Below are 10,221 nucleotides of genomic sequence, written 5' to 3' on the forward strand. Positions count from 1 at the left end.
GTCATGATGTAGCACAAGAGACACCTTTAGATTTGAAATTTACTTCATGAATCCATCTCAAGTGTTAAGGATCATAGTTAGCATAACAGCTAGCAGCAAATCCAGCTATGTTTCAGCAGCTGTGATAACGTGATAATATTCAAGTTCAAAATTGTAGCGTGATAATGTGATAGTTTAAATTCAATTTCTAACTTGTAACAGCCCTAGATTGTGATAAGATAAGATAGGATAGGATAGAGTGGATAGAGTTGTTTATAATTCAAACTTCTTGTATTTGAATTCTGGTACTTGTTAACTCTATAAATGATAAGTCCTACACCGAATTTGGTTAGGCTGCAAAAACAATTTCAGATATTATTGCCTTTCCTGGTATCAAAGCAGTTTGTAACTCACGTTTAATATTCTTTTTTTTTTCTTCATGGCCTTTTCCTCAACGTCTGCTACCTCTACCCTAAACACAATGACTACACCTTCTCCCACCACACTCACTCCCATTCATCACCTCATTACCATCAAATTAACCCATGATAACTACCTATTATGGAAGGCTCAAATTGTTCCATATCTCAAGGGGCAACATCTCTATGGATATCTCAATGGAAGCACTCCTACTCCACCTTAATCTCTCACTGTTGAAGCCAATGGAGACTTACAAGTCATCCAAAATCCGAACTTCGGTCACTGGTATTTACAAGTCCAAATGGTTCTCAATGCCATAATATCCTCCCTCTCTGAGCGTATTCTGGCTCATGTGGTAAAATTCAACACATCAAGGGATGTGTGGCAAGCCTTAGAGAGAATGTTTACCTCTCAGTCAAGGGCTCGAACAATACAAATCCACTATCAACTCGCCACTTTGAAGAAAGTCAATTCCTCAATTGCTGATTATTTTCACCAGTTTACAACACTAGTTGATACACTTGCTGCTACTGATTATACCTTGAACGATTTTGTATAAGGTGTATAAGGTGCTTCTATATAAGGTGTATCAACCAATGTTGTAAACGGGTGAAAACAATCAGTCTTCAAAGTGGCGAGCTGATAGTAGATTTGCATTGTTCGAGCCCTTGACTGAGAGGTAAACATTCTCTCTAAGGCTTGCCACACATCCCTTGATGTGTTGAATTTTACCACATGAGCCAAAATACACTAAGAAAGGGAGGATATTATGACATTAAGAATCATCTGGTCTTGTAAATACCAGTGACCGAAGTCCGGATTTTGGATGACTTGTATGTCTCTATCGGCTTCAACGGTGAGAGATTGAGGTGGAGCAGGAGTGCTTCCATCGAGATATCCATAGAGATGTTGCCCCTTGAGATATGGAACAATTTGAGCCTTCCATAATAGGTAGTTATCACGGGTTAATTTGATGGTAATGAGGTGATGAATGGGAGTGATTGTGGTGGGAGAAGGTGTAGTCATTGTGTTTAGGGTAGAGGTAGCAGATGTTGAGGAAGAGGCCATGAAGAAAAATAAAAAAGGAATATTAAACATGAGTTACAAATTGCTTTAAAGGGGATCCTCTTCATGATGTCACCTTATATAGAAGCACTGTTGGGGCTCTGCAGTATTTGTCTCTAACTTGCCCTGATATAAGCTTTATAGTCAACAAGCTATCTAAATATATGCATCACCCCACATCTCTTCATTGGCAGTCTGTTAAACGTCTTTTGTGTTTTCTTTAACAGACCATTCATTTTGGTTTACAGCTGAAACGCTCTAAATCTCATTCTCTTCAAGTCTTTTCTGATGCTGATTGGGCTGGATGAAGTGATGATCGCCATTCTACTGGGGGTTTCTGTGTTTTTCTAGGTGATAATCTCATCTCTTGGGGTTGCAAAAAGCAAAAGACTCTGGCTCGATCAAGTACTGAAGTAGAGTACAAAGCTCTTGCCAATGCAGCTGCAGAATCTAAATGGCTGCGTGCTCTTCTTTATGAGCTTGGCACTCCTGTGTCTTGTTCTACAATTTTATGGTGTGATAACATTGGCTCAACTTATTTGACTTCTAATCCTGTTTTTCATGCCCACGCCAAGCATGTTGAAATAGACTTCCACTTTGTCAGAGACATGGTTGCTGATGGTTCTCTTGTGGTTCGTTTCCTATCCAACAAAGATCAATTAGCTGATGTGTTTACCAAGCCCCTATCTTCCTCTAGGTTTGCTCATATTCGGATTAATCTCAACGTACTTCCAGCACAGTTGAGCTTGCAGGGGAGTGTTAAGGATCATAGTCAGCATAACAGCTAGCAGCAAATCAAGCTATGTTTCAGCTGCTGTGATAACGTGATAATATTCAAGTTCAAAATTGTAGCGTGATAATGTGATAGTTTAAATTCAATTTCTAAATTGTAACAGCCCTAGATTGTGATAAGATAGGATAGGATAGAGTGGATAGAGTTGTTTATAATTCAAACTTGTATTTGAATTCTGGTACTAGTATAACTTTATAAATGATAAGTCCTACACCGAATTTGGTTAGGCTGCAAAAACAATTCCAGATATTATTACCTTTACATCAAGACCCTCTTGCAGTCAAGTGGTTAAACAATTTCAACTAGTTCCTACTTCCTACATCATTAATGTACTGTGGCCATTAAGCTCACCAATTCAACTTTATTCTGGTTTCCTCAGCTATCTGGTGAATTTATAAAGCTTAGATAGCTTTCTGAAGCATGTTTCTCATAGGACCACAAAATCTAAATAGTTTACTAGAGTTAGTATGCTATTTAATATATATTATATCTGTATCCAGTTAATGGCTGAGATTTGCACATTTATGAGGTAAATTTCCCCTGTATACCAAAGCTCTTAGTTCTGCTTGAGTAAAATTTCGGTGATAATCAATAACACTAGAGAACCCCTGAGTGTAAGACAAACTGCTGTTGCACCTCTTCCATTGGTCCTTTATTTCCTAATTAGTGTTATACAGTTCTTGTTTAGTGAATTTTTTATAATGGAATATTATAACTCAACTTTCACTTACGTCTCGAATATAAGGAGCTTTGTGGACAATCTTATCGTTTGCCCAGATGCCAGCATGAACATGTCGATAACGCTGACAAATAGTAAATCAATTAATTATGTGTTGAACTCATTTAAGGAGGTAAAATTTTGCTTGCACAAGTAGAACAACAAGATTGAAATGAAGAAAGTCTATTTCAGGGTAAGATTTTATTTCCTAGATCTTATAGTGTATAGAATGCTACATCATTTTGAATGTTACATGACAATTCACTAGATGCATCTTTAGATATGTAATATACAATCTGAACCATGAAATTCATCCATTTCAAATGGAGAGGATAAACCGCACCTTTCACAAACACACATACATGCACAAAAAAGCGAAGTCAAACACATGCACACCAGTGGCGGCTCCAGGAATTTTGTTTTGGGAGGTCATTAAAAGATTTTAATAAAAAAAAAACTTGAATATATTGAGTTATCAACAAAAAAATTAATACATAAAGTTTTACAATTTTATTCTACAAATTTTAATTTGTTATGTGATAGTTCATTATGAGTTTCTATTGTCAATGTGGGTAAATACGAGCCTATGACCATTTTATTTTGTTAAGTTTTTCTAACATTTTTATTTTTATGCAGTTGTTATTATCTATTTTTTATTGTTTTTATAAAAAAATTTAAAACTAAATGACTAAACTAAATTTATTAGATTTGTATTAATTATTAACACACACAACTACACTCATTCATACATAAACTTCTACACTATGTGTCTACTTAACCAATCAAATGCTTGGAGAATTGCTAACTTTACAAATTTTTTTCTTAAATTTTACTTACTTTATTATAACAAAAAATTATTATAACGTGATAACAATACATACACATGCAACAAACCATCTCTATTTCCTAATTATTAAATTATATAAATTTATATTATATTTATATTGTATACATAAACGTCCACACACATCATAATTCACACAAATAGCACTATAACAAAAAGTAATGTACACAATTAATATTAAACACACTTACACACATAATATAAATTTATAAAATATAGTGATACTTATAATTCACAAACTATTACACTTTACTCTTAGAGTTGGAAATACTTGTAATAAGGGTGTGCAAAATTTAAATCTAGGAATGCAAAAATATTTTTAAAAATAATATTATATATATATTTGAAGCCAGGGGGTTCATTTGAACCCCCTGAATATAGAGTAGAGCCGCCCTTGATGCACACTCATGCATATTAGAGAGTTACCAGACACCAATATGCAGAAACTTTTGGCTGTGAAAGGAGAAGATCTTTGGACTGTTTTCTTAGTGATCTTCTTTCCGAATTTGATTTCTGGGATGTCATTGAGCATGAAGGTTCCAAAACGTGTTGAATATTTATTTCAAGGATTAACTGCATTTTTAAAAGGTCACTTATCCTCTCTGCCAAAGTTAGCTATATTGATGAAGACATTGTGAGACAACTGTGTCAGTTTGCTAACCTGTTCGATGGTTAGAAGAGCATATTCACATTGTTCATTGCTTGAATCCACATTCACCAAATCGCCATTGCAGCTTGTTTTAACATTCTAGAATAGCATACGAGATTAGAGACTAAGACATTACCATAAAATGGTTTAAAGGAAGTAACATCGTGAAGCATAAAAAATAAACGTAAAACAATGATCAACTAATATATAGTATATCAATTGCAATGTAATATTATATAAGCAGACATAAAACAAAGTTTGGGTGAGTAGTCCAGAAACCAATTAAGAAGTTCCAAATTTTAGGCCTAGTTTAAACTGCTAAACTGAAAAATAAAATTTCAATCCGAAAGTGGAAACAATTTCTTTGGACAAGAACATACATATTTGGATGTATGCACCACCACTTCAACTGCTAAAATCTTATGAGCCTCGAGTTATATTGATCCATGGGCTCATCTTAGAATTTAAAATAAAGAAAGTCATACAGTGCACAAACTTATATTTTTGCCAACTCTTAGAGAAGTGATTAATCGCAACCTTAAGGTGGAAGGCACTCACCATCACACCAAGGCTTGACTTCTCTCGTCTCATAATATATGGGGGAGGTGGGGGGGAGGATGTAAACATATGTCATCAACTCACCTCATAGAGATCATTTGGAATAAGACCTAGGTGGTAAGCAAAGGAAATTCTTGAATTAGTATCGAGGTAAGTATCTGTTTTTGGGTTCCCAAGCACATAACCCTGTTCCAATTCAAAGTACATCACTTATTAGAATAACTTGCTTTTCGTGGAACTCAAAATAAGAAAGAAAATAATTATACCTCTAGAATAAAGGAGATAAAATCTAATTTTACTGAACTAACTCATGTTACAGAATTAAATTACTTACTTTCAGATTCATGCGTGGAATGCCTTCAATTTCGTTGCCTGTGAAATTTCATAATTATTAGTTGGCCCAATGTGAAAGAATATAGCTCACTCTAAATTTTAGATACTGGTTCTTATGAACCTAATTTACCCTGTAATATTTTCATAACAACCAAAGGAACAGTTATGCCTGAATACGAATCGCCACCTATATAGAGTTGATTTGTCTTGAACTGTGGGTGCTCCACCGTCCACTGCATTACAGTTTCAGATTTCGAAGTCCGACAGATTTGGATTAAAGTGGGGTTTTCAAAAAGTGTGGTATGAAATTGGGCTTTTTGTAAAAGCTAAGTGTTTAGTAAAAACTATTAAAAAATGTTTTTTGAAAAAACTGAATATTTGGCTAGCACTTATAAAGTGATAGTTTGAGTGGTAAATTACCAAAAATGACAAAGTATATATAAAAGAGTTTATTTTATACTTAAATCAATATTGTGAAATTTTTTTTTTCTCACCAATATTAGCTAATAATAACTTACTACTTAAGATTTATTGTGAAAGTATTATGAAAATATTGTAATAATTGATACTGATTTTAATTTTAACATACTATTACAATTATTTTTTTCTCTTTCTAAAAAAATTATTTTTTTCTCACCAATATTAGCTAATAATAACCTACCACTGAAGATTTATTGTGAAAATATTGTAATAAAAATTAATACTGTTTTTAATTTGAACGTACTATTTAAATTATTTTTTCTCTTTCTAAAAAAATTAATTTTTTCTCACCAATATTAGCTAATAATAACCTACCACTTAAAATTTATTGTGAAAGTATTGTGAAAATATTGTGATAACATTTCCTTCTTTTTTCCTTTTTTCCCCCTCTTTTTCTATCCTCCACACACGTACCACATTTCTTTCTTCTTCTTCTTCTTTTTTCCTTTTTTTTTTCCCCTCTTTTTTTCTCCTCCACACACCTACCTTTACTCTTTTCTTCTTCTTTTTTTCCTTCTTTCCTCTTTTTTTCCCTACCACTTCCTCCAAACTCCACAGAGCTGTCCGTTTTCCTCTTTTTTTTCCTTTTTTTTTCCCTTTTCTCTTAGCACTTTGTCTGTAACACCCATGCACTTCTTCACCCTGATCTTCTTGATTCTTTTTTTTTTTCTCTAAATTCAACCACTCACAAACAGGATGACTCAGATCGAGAAGATTGGATTAAAGCAGCTCAAACGCAAAGCAAACGGGATCAGATCAAATCGGGAAGTGCTTGCAAGAACTCATCCGTCCTCTTGGAGAGACTATTCAACTTCTTCTCCAAACCTCCATAGTCCATCCACCGCAAGATGGGTACAAACTCCATTTGAAAGATTTTGCTATATTCTGATGTTTTTTTGTTTTGCATTTTGAGGAATCCTAATTTGCAAGGGATTCATTTTTTTTTTTTTCCCCTTAGCTAATTTGGGAATTTGTTATTGAGAGGGCAGAGGGCAGAGCAGAGAGATGAGAGGAATGAGGAATGGCGTGAAGCTTATCTTTTGATTTATCAAAGGGTAATTTGATAACTTCACCCAGAGTCCAACGGTAGGATTTCTCAACGTGCACGGGCTTTTGGAAAAGGCTCCTCACAGCTCCATTAAGAGAACGTGCATTCTCTTCACATGAGCTAAACGCAACTTTTTCTAAAAAGTTGCTTTTTATCTTCCACCAAACGCATATAGTACATTTATGGTTTCAAAACATGCTTTTTGGTTAGGAAAGCTAAAACAAACAAGCACTTAGTGTCTTAGTGACCTTTTCAAGAAACATTAGATTAATAGTTAGAATGATTAAATTTATCATTTCTTAATAGCTTAAATTTTCACAACAGTTGATAATTTATCACGATGTCAAAACAGATGTTCTTGAGTTTATTGGACGTGTTTTTTTTTTTTTTTTTTACAAAAAGACAAATTAAGTAATTATTATACACCTTTCTTAGAAACTCATAGGTGAGTACTGCTGATTTTACGTCCCCACTGGGGTAGCCTTCTGAGGTGTTTGAATAAGAAAATCCTGTACCAACCGGTGCATCCACATATATATATTATGTTGAGGCCCTGCAAAATTTGTTGCCACCCTTAAGTTACATGAGGAGAAAGTCTAAGATTATATATATTTGATGTACAAAGTCTAAAATTCTACGTGACCAAAATAAAATAATAATAATAAATCACATAATGTACTTTCTGCTGAGATTAACTTCGTACCTTCGTCCACGTGTATGGGTTCAAATGAAGGGAAGGTAAGCTCCCATTGTAATCAGAGTAAGTGAAACCCAAAGGACCTGCACGAAATTGAAAATAAAAAAGAAAGTGGCGAGGCTTTTAATTTTGTAAGCTTCATCAATATGTCACACTTTTTTTATTTTATAATTATATTATTAAAGTATTACTAATTACTCGTTCAAATTCTGCCTACTGAAAACTAATTAGTATTTTGGCTTAATAATAAAAAATATTATCATGAAATGAATGTCTCATATCTATGGAAGAAACATAATCACTAAGCATACCATTGTGGACTTGGGTCACAGAAACCCAGCCCAACAAATGAAACTCAAGGCTGAAGCCTACCCAATACCAACTCTGATTTGCTTATAAAAAAAAAATGATATTAATAAGTGAGTAATTATTAGTAAATGAAAATATGATATTAATGATAGGCATAAATGAAAACTAATAAAAGGTTGGTCATATTAACATTTTGTAAAATATTATAAAATGATTTGTTTTGTAACATTACTATATATATTAAAGAAAGAAAAAATATACCACTCGCATAAAAGAACAAGAGAGTAGAACAGCCAGGGCCTCCGGTAAGCCAAAGCACAACAGGGTCTTGTGCTGGACTCCTCTGAGACTCAACAAAATAGTAAAATAGCTGCACATCTTCGGTGTCCCCAACCCCAATATATCTGCCACCAAAAACCAGTGTCAATGTTTTCTTTTTAATACCACTCGAACCCCCAGAGCTCAATGTTGTTACCAACAAATGGCATTGAACTTTTATGAAGTTTAAAAAAGCAATATTAAGTATATTTTACTTGTGAAAAAAGAAGCTCACCCAGTTTCAAGTATAAATGGGAGATCACCAGAATAACCAGGTAGAGTCTTGACAACTGAACCTGACATTGCAATGCCAGGTGAAAGCAATAGAACAAAAAGTTACAAATATTGCCTAGCCGCAGGGGCGGAGCCACTTGGCTCCTTGGCCCCCCAAAATTTTGAAAATTTTCACTAAAGTACGTCAAAAAATTACATGCCCCCCCCCCAACCACATTATTCTCAACCATTTTTCTAGAGTTCTAAACTTTTAATCCAATACAACTTCAAACTAAGCAAAAAAACTTGGCCCACAAATTTGGCTATTCATAGCCATCTTCAATTAAATCCCACAGATCTTGGCCCACATCCAGCCCCACCAGCCAGCCCCAATTTCCTAAGCAAACAAAATTATTCTTTTCTAAACCATAACACTTCCAGCCCAGCCAGAATCCAAAATCTAAAACACTTAATTAAACACAAACAAAAGGCATTCAATCCTCACTGTCTGAAAAAAAGAAATCCTCACCGTCTGAACAATCTAAAAGAGAGAACAAATGAACAATCTTCATGCCTCACCTCACGCCTCTATCTTACCCTTAGTGTTTTACCTTCTTAGTTCACGCCTCCAACTCCAATAGTGTCACGCTCAATGTCTCACGCCTCTGCCTAACTGCCTCAGAAATCCCGCTGGTCACTGTGATGCCGCTGCCTCCACCTACCTCAATTCCTCAAGGTATCTCATTCATTCTTTACTTGACTTCTCTCTCTTTTTCTCTACAACTAAAGTAATGAACTAAATACTGATACTTGAATAGAAATATCAAATATGAAATATGTGTATTCTCAAAAAAAAAAAATATAGATATATATATGAAATATGTGTATGTGATTTACCTTTGCCAGCAAAACAATTTATACTTATTATTTTGTCTTTTTGTGTTTGTTGTCATTGTATTCTTTATTATTTAATCCATTGACTTTGAGACTCAAACCAACCTTTTTCCTTTCGGCTTTTGTGTTGTTTGTCTTATCCCTTGAGTGGGGGTCAGGTGGGTCTTGCCGGCTTGCATTGTGTAAGTAAATTATTAAAAAAAAAAAAAAAAATTAATCTATGGAAGGAAATAGGGGTAGTGGGCCGTGAGTCCGTCACAGAGTCTAGGTATTTAATTTATGTTGTTTGTTTATACTTTTGATTGATTTGTTTTTTTTTTTTTTTAATCCTAAAAGGTCATTACTTAACTACAAGTGTATTTATATTATAATTCATGTAAGAATCAATTTTATATGGTAATTTATTATCTCTCTCTCCCAAGTTAGTTTATCATTTGTTGAATTGATTTTTATTTTTATTTTTTGGGATTGAAATTAAGTGTCAAATAACGAGCAAACGACAAACAATTGATGCATTCTTTAAGAATATAGATATTAGTCATTCAGAACTTAGGATTTTTGTAGAAACAAATGTTTATACTTCAATGTCGAATGAGCATCCCTCCAAATGTTCAAAAATTGAATCTAAAGGGATAAACCATAATCCAGGATCACATAAACAAATTAATATATGAATTAGACAATTTTTCATGTTTATTAATATTCTTTTTGAATGTTCTTTTTTGTATGTCTACATTGAACTAGACAGTTTTTCATGTTTATTAATGTTCAAGTATATGATGATATTTTATATCCAATAGACTTATGAATTATATTTAGTATACCTCTATTATAATCCGATCCTCCATGTAAATATTCCTGGCTACACCCCTGCCTAGGTAGGAAACCATTTGAGTTCAACAT

At 33.8% G+C, this 10,221-nt stretch overlaps 1 pseudogene; it reads right to left on the bottom strand.

Moving 5' to 3' along the window:
* The window catches only part of LOC142641200 (serine carboxypeptidase-like 13), a 54,749-nt pseudogene extending 44,528 nt beyond the window's left edge, over nucleotides 1–10,221 (bottom strand).

Source organism: Castanea sativa, chromosome 1, assembly GCF_040712315.1.
Source record: "Castanea sativa cultivar Marrone di Chiusa Pesio chromosome 1, ASM4071231v1".
NCBI lineage: Eukaryota > Viridiplantae > Streptophyta > Magnoliopsida > Fagales > Fagaceae > Castanea > Castanea sativa.